The sequence below is a fragment of the Aricia agestis genome, chromosome 9 (genome assembly GCF_905147365.1).
Source record: "Aricia agestis chromosome 9, ilAriAges1.1, whole genome shotgun sequence".
Lineage (NCBI taxonomy): Eukaryota > Metazoa > Arthropoda > Insecta > Lepidoptera > Lycaenidae > Aricia > Aricia agestis.
Window position 1 is genome coordinate 14,654,277 of NC_056414.1, and position 12,889 is coordinate 14,667,165.

Here is a 12,889-nt window from a genome sequence, read left to right on the forward strand (position 1 = left end):
TCGGCTTTTTGCTAATTTTTAAGCGGGATTGCAACTCCTGTAAATATTGACAAATACCGCGAAATACCTTTGAAATGATAATAATATCAAGAAGCCCTAAGGAATACGCTTAAACTGTCTTAGGACCTGATTAGAAGCATCCCATTAGATGAGTACTCTAAATATTCGTTTGTGAGTAAGTGTAAAACTGTCACTTTTGTAACTCTTTACGACATTAATATGAAGCCTGCATTATGAAGAGTCCATTAATAAAAATACAATTTACACAAAAAGTAAAAGTCACTAAACGAATCGACCAAAAGTTAAAGTCCGCTAAACAATATATTTCATCGTGGAAGTCGGGCTTTTGACAAACGATCGCGCTGAAATTGGTCCGCTTTTATTTACAGCTTGTTTCATCTCGGCCACGCGTCGGATTGAATTCATAGCTCGCTCACGTTTCCCTCGGAATTATTTTCCTGTTCCTCTCGATTGTATTTTTTTTTAGAACTCTGTAGACAAAGGTTTATAGATTGCGAAGTCAATAAATGCTTTGTTTTCATTTTTGGCTGAAGAATGTTATCGAAGTATTTGTATCGTTGCATTTAGAAGATTTGTAACAATTGTGAAGTGATGCTGTTAAATGCCAATAGCGGCTATAAGTTTTGTTTAGGATTCCTAGACACCGTATAAGATACCTAATACCTATGCTGCCTTTTTACTGTAAAAGTTTACTACATCATGAATATTTACGTGAATAGAGCCAGTACCTTTATTGTGAAGATTTAACGAAGTGTTTCAACATTTTTTCTACATACTTTTTTTTAGCAGAGAAGATAGCAGAATTAACATAAATTCTTCATTTAATAGTGCTCCTTTATCGCAGTCCATTTCTACGCGCGATGAAATTTATACGAGTAATTCTATGCACGGATAAAACTATAGACATAGTAAGGGGCGATTTCACCAAAGAAATGGAACGCGTTCAAAGCACTCTGAACCGGTTCAAAACGTATAAACGCGATTATAGCATCGAAATGCATTTCACCAGCATAAACTGAACGCGTTCACAGCAAATCCGAGTTTTATCTTTTGAACGCCCAAAGTCCGAAGTTTAACGTCATAAAACCCGTTCAAGCCCTGTCATGGCGGAACGAAAAACATATACAAAAGAAATGTCAAGATGACAGTTTTGACACATGCGTTTGTTAGTTTATGTATTGTTTCTTGCTATTTTGTGGTTAAATTAACGTGAAAAGGCTTTAAAATGATGAAAACATGTAAAATAATCGCGTGACGTCACGTAAACTTATATTTAATAATCGCGATCAAAAGAAGTTTGTGAAATCCAATCGAAACAAAACGAGATTTACGTCGCAGCAGGAACGCGTTCAATGGGAACTAAGTTTTATAAAACTAAGTTTTATGTGTGTTTGGTGAAATCCCACCTTAAAGGGTAACCTCGCTAAGCTATGTAAAATGTAAAAGTTCGTCGCTTGGATTCACCCGTGTAAAAACTTTTTCGTTTAAGCTTGAAGTCGAAATAAGCAATTGTATTTTATAATACTCCCCTGCTATTACCTCTATAGGGGAAAATTATGGGAGGGTATACCTCTATAGGTAAATAATAACTAATTTACGTCAGCCCAACCCCAGTAGTAAATTTATTAAAATATTGTTCGGGCAACACAGTTCGTGGGTAAATATTGACCGCTCTACAGGGACTGTTGTTTGTCTGCAAACCAACCTTAAAAGGCCCTGAAGAATTTAATTATATACCTACCATTTCGTGCCGTTTCGTGAGATGTATTCCAAGCATATGCTACCAACACGTAAGATTTTGTACTGAGGTTCGGAAATTCCATGGTTCGGAAGGTGCTGAGAGAACTCCTGACTCCTTATTGATACAAGTTTGGGAGTTTCGGTGCTGTTTTTAGAACGGAAAACATATTATGCTACTATGCAAATAACATTCATCATCATCACTACCATAAACAATTATACCAATGCATCGTCCCATTATGATCCTATTATTATTGATACTTTTCATAGTCTGGCGTGATTCGTAACTTAACCTACGGGTCGCACCATGGACATGCAGATTGAAGGTAGGTATGCCTTGTCAAAAAGGCAAACTGTCTTTACAGTAATATAGCATGACCATTTCCTTTTTTTGACGTGTTACTGAAGGTTATGTCTTACTTAAGTAGGTTCTAGAAGTAAGGCTGGTTCTGAGGTGTTGCGGTGACCTCCATCGATAGTGGTGATGATACTGACGTTAATAAGATTAGACACACCAAAAACTAGATTTCTGGTCTTATTTATATTTATAGAAAAAAAAATTCAACAAGAAATAGGAATTTGATTTAGATAAGAGAGATCGGTATTATGATATGCCAAGTGCCTAATTACGAAATTTTATCCATTCACAGTATTATTTTTCATCTAATAAGATTGCTTAGACAGATAGACAAAAAACGATGCTTTATATAAAAAACTTTGCGCCATTTAGCGACAAGTAAACAAAGTTCTACTAGTTTAACTGGATATTACTGATTCGATCCGCGTGTGAAACTGGATTTAGTCTAAATAAAATGTAATGGTTCTATGCAAATATGTGTTTTGTGATAAGCAGCGATTTATTGTGCATCTCGTTAACCTTTTGGATCTATGTTATTTGTATCGACATTTTTTAATGTTGACTGTATCTCTGTGCCACAGACAGAAGAGCCTTTAGTAAGACTGCTATCGATTGAACAGCCGCGAAATTAGGAAATTTTTCGTGGGAGAGCCATGCTTCGGAACGAATGGGCCGGCTCGACCGGAGAAATACCACGTTCTCACAAAAAACCGGCGTGAAACAGCGCTTGCGCTGTTTCGCCGAGTGAGTGAGTTTACCGGAAGCCCAATTCCCTTACCTATCCTCCCCTTTTTCCCTTCCCTTCCCATCCCTACCCTCCCCTATTACCCTATTCCCTCTTAAAAGGCCGGCAATGCACCTGCAGCTCTTCTGATGCTGCGAGTGTCCATGGGCGAAGGAAGTTGCTTTCCATCAGGTGACCCGTTTGCTCGTTTGCCCCCTTATTTCATAAAAAAAACAATTAAAACATAGTTAAGTGTCATGACACTTGCGATCTCTCCTTCTTTGTTTCGACAGAATTGAGGCTTCGCAGTCGCAATGCATTTTGATTGAGTATTACTGCGTCTCAACTTTAAAATATGACTGCGGCCGATTCGTTTTCAGAAAATGTTCAAATACTACGGTTTTTCTGCTCCCAGCTCATACATATTAGACCGACTTAGACTGGGTTGCACCAGAGGCGTGGTTAAAGTTAAAGTTATGATTCTAGTTAAGGAAAATTTAACTTTAACTTTAACCTTAACTTTGCTCGGAGAAATTAATAGATGACAGCTGATCCAAGAAGGTTATAAATACACGTGGGCGGGGGCGCTGCTGGTAAAGGAGAACTGTAAAAAATGGCGGTTTTTGTATGATAGCTTTAGTTCCTTTTTTCGCCACATGCATTTAAAACCTCGTCGAGCTCTATGGTTATGGTTAAATATGGCGTCTTGATGGCGTCCATTTTTATCTTTAACCAAAGATTTGACATTTTGCATTGTAGTTAAAGTTAAATTTACAGTTAAAGTTAAAGTTGGTTGGTGCAACCCAGTCTTAGATAAAAGCTAACCAAATCTCAGGGTCGTGAAAGAAAGCAGAAATTAATGATTCCAACAAACCAGCGAGTCGCTTCCGTGGACAGAAATAGCCGAAGGCCGCGACCCTGACTGAAAGCCACGTGAAGTGTCATTGATAAACAGCTGGTTACGTGCCATGAAAAAAAATTTTTGTGATTATCAACACGAGGTGATAGTTAGCTCTCAATGTGTGCTGCATCTTGGAGCGGTGCTAAGCCCGTAGCCTAGACGTTTTCTTTATGGCTTCCTTACTTTATAATCACCTATCAAAATGTATGGAATTGACACTAGACGAGTCAAACGTCAACGTCATATTCACGAACGATTCAAATCGGAAATTATATAACGAAGCGATAAAGAAAAGGTTTGGCTAAGTGAACTTTTTTGACTGGAGGACCATCCTCCTATTAGGTACCTATTTGATTTATTAGTTATTACCTATCTGAGAGCTGGCTAGACGCTAGGATAACATTTTTTTTGTGGTAAAGAATTTTGTAGCGGTCTGAAAAATCCCTGGATTTAAATAATGCCTGTGTTTATACCAAACAGTAATGTTTCAGTTCCAACATGCAATGCAACTAGCCCGATAATGAGTTTACGTTGAGTCATGTCACCTTCGCCCCACTACAAGGCCTCCACAAATCAATATAATGATATGTCAATGTCATACCTGTACTCAAGCCCTTCAGGCGTTTTCAGGGTTTTGTGTTATTTCAAGACCAATTTCTGATGAAAACAGCCGTACAATAGAACTTAATGATAGGTTTTTCATAGACATAATGTTTCTGCGAGGACATATTATATTAAGGGCCTGTTTCACCACTTTCTGATAAAGTGCCTAATAGGCTATTCACAACTTTTTTAAAAATTCTCCATACTTGATCTGTCAAGTTAATTGGTGGATAGCCTTATCGGGAAGTGGTGAAACAGGCCCTAACATATTTATTTTTAACTAGATGACGCCCGCAACTCCGTTGCGCCAAAATTCGTTTATTGCGCCGAAAACGTACATTTTTCCAGGACAAAAAATATCCTATGTGCTTTCCCAGGACTCAAAGAATCTCCATACCCAGCAAAGCGATTCAGGAGTGCCGAGGTAACAGACATACACACTTTCGCATTTATAATATTTAGGGCCTGTTTCACCACTTCCTGATAAGTGCAAAATAGGCTATCCACCACTTAACTTGACAGATGAAGTATGGAGAATCTGTCAAAAAAGCTGTGAATAGCCTATTCGGCACTTTATCAGAAAGTGGTGAAACAGGCCCTAAGTAATTATAGATATCAATTTTTTTTTATAAATGCGAAAGTATGTCATCTGACTATCCTCTTTCATCTAGTCTGACAGGTCTGTCTATTAAAACATATTATTATTTAAAGTATATTAATTGTCTATATAGGTACCTACCTATATAGACAATTAATATAGGTATACTTTGAGTCTCGGGATATGGCATTATAGTTTTTATTACGTGGCAAATTAAATTATACCATTCAATTTGTAGTAATACCAATCAAACGAAATTATTACAGACATTTAGGGTGGGTTGCACCAGAGGCGTTGTTATAGTTAAGGTTGAGGTTATCGTCAAATATGGCGTCCATTATGAACTTTTACTAGGGATTTGACAGTTCATTTGACATTTTGTTATAGTTAAAGTTAAAGTAAGTTGGTGCAACCCACCCTTAGTAATTTTATGAAAGCGAGAGTGCATAGTTATAATTTTTTCTAAGAATATCGACCCAAAACGATTCAGAAGAAAGGTGTGGAGACATTTTAGCCCGGAAAAGAACATAAAATGTCATTCATTTATAGCCTTGATAATAATTGAAGTATTTTTTCATGTGTCATGAAAAAATGTGGTGGCAACTAATTGACGCCACTTATAATGATGTCATCGGGGCATCGATCAGACCCATAAAGTTAATATACCTAGCGGAATAGAGCAACAATCTCGAGCTGTCAAACGATACCGAAATTGGTTTTCATCTGTGTGTAAAAATATGTGTACGTATACACTTACACAAGCGTGATTGAACCATAAAGTTAATATACATTTTTGACATCACATAGCATATACCTATAATTATAATTGTACATAGTTTAAGTCCTTTTTTACTTTTTATTTTCTATTCTGTATATGTTGTGTGTTGAAAAAAATAAACGTATTCTATTCTATTCTATTCAACCTAGCGGAATAGAGAAACAAAGGCCTGAGCAACAGAGATGTCACTATTAGTAACACTGCGATTAAAAAGAGACGTGTGATACATGACAGCAGCACTCTTTTTTTGACGTCCAGTCGGCACGTGCCGCACGTTGACAATTTAATCTCATAGAATTCATGTTCAATCATGCTTGTGTAAGTGTATACGAACACATACTTTTCACACAGATGACAACCAATTTCGGTTTCGTTTGACAGCTCGAGATTGTTGCTCTATTCCGCTAGGTATATTAACTTTATGATCAGACCTCGATACGGCCTTAATGAAATTTATATTAAGGGCTCGATATTGAAGTAACAAAACGGAGCCTTGGGTGTAGCCGTGACCGCCTACTACCTGCTATAAAATTCTCAATGTCGAAACACACATGAACTGTGGAAAGTTCAAGCAGAAAATCGATCCAGGTGTGTCGGGCCCGCTCGATACAGCTCGGCCGTTTCCGACCTGTCTGCCCTAATAAGCTGCTATTGTGAACTCGCCCTAGGAATTCGCTCGCGAAACACGCGACTGAAAAATTTCGCGGGACTTCCACAATATTATGGCACAATTTCAGACTAAGGGTGAATCCATACGAGCGTAATTTGTGAGTCGCAGAATTTCGGTCGCGTAAATATCTTTTCATGCAAATCATGACTCACAAAATTACGCTCGTGTGAATCAAACAGGATTTTTATGAAACTGGATGCAGCAGAATTTCTGCCAGCCGAAATACTGCGACTCACAACCCACAAATAACGCTCGTTTGGCTTCACCCTTATACGTACACATGATATGAATACCGGAAATAAAAAAGGGTGTAAGTGCCAAAAACAAAATGTAGTGGAATTGTTGATCAAAATAGTAGCTCATCTTCGTAATAAATTTTGTTTATTTTTTTAAGGGAAATACTTATATTACGATAAAATCTCTTTGTGTAGAAAAAAATAAGTATTTAACTTATCAATTAAGTACTACAACAAAATTACATTTTAATTGACAATCTAAAAAAAACCCTAACTTCAATTCTAACTAACTTAAATAAGGCTCTAAGTGCCATACATTATGTTTTAAATAAATATCTAAGTTCCAATGTTTGTTTCGGTAAATTGGCACTTTGGACATTTAAAGTTTTACAGTTTAGACACACAAAGACAAGTGATGTGATAATATTACATAAGTAAATAACCAAATACAACAAATTTACCAAATTTTTGAGTCAACATAGTAAAATACCAAGTAAAAATTTTAACGTGGGAAAGCCATGCTTCGGCACGAATGGGCCGGCTCGACCGGAGAAATACCACGTTCTCACAGAAAACCGGCGTAAAACAGCGCTTGCGCTGTGTTTCGCCGAGTGAGTGAGTTTACCGGAGGCCCAATCCCCTACCCTATTTCCTTCCCTACCCTCCCCTATTCCCTCCCCTTCCCATCCCTACCCTCCCCTTTTACCCTATTCCCTCTTAAAAGGCCGGCAACGCACCCGCAGCTCTTCTGATGCTGCGAGTGTCCATGGGCGACGGAAGTTGCTTTCCATCAGGTGACCCGTTTGCTCATTTGCCCCCTTATTTCATAAAAAAAAATGAAAGCAATAAAATATATTTCCGTTATTTATTTAAGCTAATTTTAATCGCGGGTAATTCTTTTATTCATGTTTGGTTTTTTGACATATTTTGTGTTGCTTTGGGGCATCCTTTGAACACTCGTCAATACTCTTTACGTGGTGCGTACTCTTTGCTGACAGTTGCGCTCTTAAGAATTTGTTATCTTATCCCCAATACCCAACCATATTATATCCAACTACATTTGGGGCTCCGGTAATTTCACTAACTCGGAACACAGCATTTAGTGTCTAAACACACTAGGCCGAAAATACGCGGCCGAAGTTAGGCATGATTACGCCTACAATGTATTTATTTTAAATTACCGATAACACACTATGCCGAAATTACGTCGCGTTATATTTTATGCGTAGTGAATTGCTGGAGTAATCATGCCGAACTTCGGCCGCGTATTTTTGGCCTACTGTGTTTAGACACTAAGCCGTGTTACGCGCGCTTTCTGTGACGTCTCACGTCATGATCCAGTTGAACCAATAATATCCTCTGATATCCTATGATAAATTATCTCTCTGACTTTGAGCATTTGACGAACTCTGTGACTCAGTGGTAGAGCTCGTGGGTTGCTCGAGGGTTTCGGGTTCGAATCCCGCCGACGGAACGAAAAGTTTTCAATGTTTCTGGGTCATGGGTGTGTATTATAATATTAAGGCCCGTTTCACCACTTCCTGATAAGGCTATCACCAATTAACTTTACAGATCAAGTATGAATAATCTGTCAAAAAAGTTGTGAATAGCCTATTAGGCACTTTATCAGAAAGTGGTGAAAGAGGCCCTTAATATATTATTAAGTTTACTCTTCTTTACTTAAATGTCGATGTTGACGTTTGCGTTTCGATGATGGCCTCTTTGAGTTGATGACCGACTTTGTGTTTGAGTAACCTAGTTAACGGCGCGCTTAACAAACTAAAACTATTTGCAGTGAACGGTTCCGCTTACAGTGAAGAGTGCATTAAAATCCATCCCGCAGACTCTGAAAGACTAACACAGTTTCAGTTCCTTTTGATATTGCAAGGAGGATAGTTTGAACTTCTGAAATATTACAAGTAAGAGCTTTTATACATCCATTTTTACTGAATTTATTCGTTAGATAGATGGCGGATCTATACATTTGTTCAAATTTAATGTTAAATTCGCTACGAATAACAAAAATCGGTCAAGTGCGAGTTGGACTCGCGCACGAAGGGTTCCGTACCACAATAGCGCAAAAATACTCTGAGGATTGTATTTTTTGTATGGGAGCCCCCTTTGATTATTTCATTTATTAAAAATATTATTATAAATTATTAAATATTAAACTAAGCAAATAAAACTGAGTATTTTGTGAAAATTTCAAGTGCCTATGTATTGCCGTTACTGATATCGAGCAAAAAATAACAAAAAAAATCACGTTTGTTATATGGGAGCGCCCCTTAAATATTTAATTTATTCTGTTTTTAGTATTTTTTGTTATAGCGGCAACAAATATACACAATCTGTGAAAATTTCAGAAGTTTAACTATAGCGGTTCTTGAGTTACAGCCTGGAGACACACAGACAGACAGACGGACAGACATCGAAGTCTTAGTAAAAACGGGACGTTTTTACGCTTTGGGTACGGAACCCTAAAAACTAGTTATTCGTAATTAGTCGACACGTGTTCGGTGACAACGAGATCTAACTATGATAGGTCTGCAATCAATTTCTCTTACATAATTTATGTAATAACTATATCAATATTGGGGATACAAATTAAGTAATAATATAGGTTAGTATCCAAAAACTTTACATACTAAATAACGGATTTAACTTTGATAACAGGAAAAACGTTTTTGTACATAAGTAATAATTATCTAGGTAAGCAATAAACAACCGCGTTAGTGACTTTTCAAGAACAAAATTAATTTCAACTGATCCAAAAATTGCGTCTTCTTTTCAACCTGAACACCAGCTGATTGTTTAAATATTAATATAAACCTAAAAGACGTCCTATGGACGCCATAATGAAAGAATAAGAATACGTCCTATAAGTATATAATATTGGCTACCCCGGAAAAATATTATGTAATGTAACTCTGTGTACATTGTATATTATAGTAGTACTATACGTAGGTACATTACAAAAATTATCAAAATTTAAATCTCATTTATGAGGAATGTGGAAAGATAATATAGACTTTTTTTTAGATTATATGCAAATATTAATCACATTTCATTCTGTAAACTTTGCGACAAAATTGTCCAATTTAATAAAACAGCAAAGCCGTGACAGTTCAGTTATCTCGTGCAAATAAATTAAACCAGCGGTAAAGTTAGTACAATAGTTAGCCAACTCGATGACTACCGGCTACGAACTGCGATACCGACATTGGTTTCTGTTGTGGAATTTATTACTTTCAGCCAGTTTAGTGCAAGAATTTGTACATTGTGCATTGTAAATATGGAACTGAAAATATAATATTTATTGTTGATGTAACTATTGTAACGATAAATATATTTATTACGTGGTAGAGCCATGCTTCACCATACGAAAAATACCACGGGCACAGAAAACCAGCGTGAAACAGCGCTTGCGCTGTGTTTCGCCGAGTGAGTGAGTCCACCGGATGCCCAATCCCCTACCCTTTTCCCTTCCGCACCCTTCCCTATTCCCTTCCTTACCTGCACCTGCAGCTCTTCTGATGTTGCGAGTGTCCATGGGCGACGGAAGTTGCTTTCCATCAGGTGACCCATTTGCTCGTTTGTCCCTTTATTTCATAAAAAAAGAATAGTAAGTTATCGGTCGTGCCGAAAATATTCTAATATTCTTTACATCTAAGCTGCTTTCAAATATCGCTTTTGATAAGCTTGGTTAAAAACCTTACTAAGCCATACGTAAGATTGTCAGCAAAATTCAGTAAGCGCGCGTTCAGACGTGCGCGTTTTCTGCGCGTTTTTTGCTCGCGCGGATTCAGCACGTGTGAAATTGCTATAGCATTTCGAAAAACACGCGACGCGCGCAGAATGATGAATCCGCGCGAGCCGAAAACGCGCAGAAAACGCGCACGTCTGAACGCGCGCTAAAGCTGGTAGAATGTTATCGATAAACATTTTTATTCTTAACCGCACTTAGAAAGTATAATACAAGTTTTTTCCGACGGCGGATACAAAAGAAAAACAACGTCTTGCGGAGCTGGCACTGGCCCACATTTTCTCACATTATACGAGTACTAGGTCGACGTAATTTGTTTCCGCGCTATCCATCGCTGGCTATTCATAAACTTCGTGGGCCACGCTCATATTCAACCAGAAATGTATTACAAATTTCGAATATATTGCGGAAAGTCAACAAAAAATAAGACTACGCTAATTTGGTACAAGCGAAGTTTCTTGAAGAGGACCTCTCGCTGTCATCCGTCACAGCCTCAAAGCGGAGTTGATGCGAGCAATGTTCTCGGGCTTGGCGAGCTAAATCAAATATCCAAGCGAATATTTACATAAAATATTATCTTGTAAGAGTTTCGAAGGAAAGGTATCATTGCAATTTTTGTAAGAAGCTATAATTAATCTTATACTTCAAACTGCGAAACCATCACAATTACTCCGACGTATGCGAAACCTGGCTCGCATCAAGGTCCCCGATTCCACCCTACAGCTCATGTGGGCCAATCTCCTCCCGACAAATATTCGCTCCGTCCTGGCCATCAGTGAAACGTTCCAGTCGAAGACCACACTCGACGAGCAAGCTGCGCTGGCCGACAAAATAATGGGGAGTCAACTGTAAATACTGTACATAGCATTTCATCATCAAGTCATCGTGTAAATAGCTCCGCATCAACATCATCAAACATCGAGTGCCTGCTCATAGAAGAAGTAAGAAAACTGTCTCTAGAGGTCGCTGAACTAAAAAAACATCAGTACAACAACAATAACTATAGAAGAGGACACTACCAACGGTCAAGACAGAGATCAACATCAAGATTCCGGCAACGGTCAACTTCGCGTCCACGGTCTGCATCACCATCGCCATTCTGTTATTATCACAACAGATTCGGCAAGGAAGCGAGAAAATGTACGCAACCGTGTACATTCAACAACAAGTCGGAAAACTAAGCAGAACGTTGGCAGCGGCGGAATCCGGCGTTCACAATAAACAATACCGCCTATTCGTCACGGACAAGAGTACGAATCTCACCTTTTTGGTAGACACGGGTGCAAACATATCCGTCATACCGAAAAAGAAAGGCCTCCATCTCCAGCCGCTACCTTTTCAACTTTACGCCGCCAACAACACCGTCATCCCGACTTACGGCGAGAAAACACTAGAACTCAACATCGGACTTCGCCGACCCTACAAATGGAAATTCATCGTCGCAGCAGTATCAAAGCCAATCCTCGGTGCCGACTTCCTGCAACACCACGAACTCATAGTCGACTTGAAGAACAGAAGACGTCGACTGGGGGAACCAGTCTACACATCAACGCTCCTGGACGCTACACGGACGTACCTACTGTCCGTAGCGTCGACAGCACGCAGTCGTACCACGACATACTCGCTGACTTCCCCGGCATCACACGATTGACAGCGATGGACATCACGTCGGGGTCACCAATGTGGGGATATGTGCGTGGTGGCCAAAGGAAGATCTTCCGGCCGGACCGAGCATAACATCTCGCTCGGTCGGAAGATCTTCCTTTGGCCACCACGCACATATCCCCGCACTTATAAAATCGTCGAGGTAAAATTTTTGTACATTGAAAATAAACTTCAAAAAACGAGTCAGGGGCATAGTAGAAGAGTAATAGAACACATTTTAACTGTTTTTGAAATTTTTGTTTCTCTGTCTGTTTGTCTGTTTGTACAGGCTAATCTCTGAATCCGCTGGACCGATTTCAATGAAATTTGGTATGATGATACCTTACATCCCTGGTCAACATCTTAGATACTTTTTTTCAACCGACTTTCAAAGAAGGAGGAGTTAATGTTTACTTTGCTGTTTGCGGTCAGATTTTCAAAATTCTTTTTTTGTTATATATATTGCCCGAATTTGATACCATGTTTACAATAAAATCGGCCAAGTGCGAGTTGGACTCGCGCACGAAGGGTTCCGTACCGTTATAGAGAAAAAATAGGCCCAAAAGTTGTGTTTTTGTATGGGAACCCCCCTTAAATTTTATTTATATTCTAATTTTATTATTAATTATTAAAGTACACATATTATTAAGTATCCTGTGAAAATTTCAACTGCCTGCCTGTTGTCATTATTGATATCGAGCAAAAAAGGCCAAAAAAATCATGTTTATTGTATGGATATTAAATATTGATTTTATTTTGTTTTCAGTATTTGTTGTTATAGCGGCAACAGATATACATAATGTGTAAAAAATTCAGAACTCTAGCTATAACGGTTCTTGAGATTCAGCCTGGA

General features: G+C 38.4%; 1 protein-coding gene across 6 annotated transcripts in view; it reads left to right on the forward strand.

The window, feature by feature from the left end:
- The window catches only part of LOC121730070 (solute carrier family 12 member 4), a 371,671-nt gene that overhangs the window by 170,868 nt on the left and 187,914 nt on the right, over positions 1-12,889 (forward strand). The window lies entirely within an intron of this gene.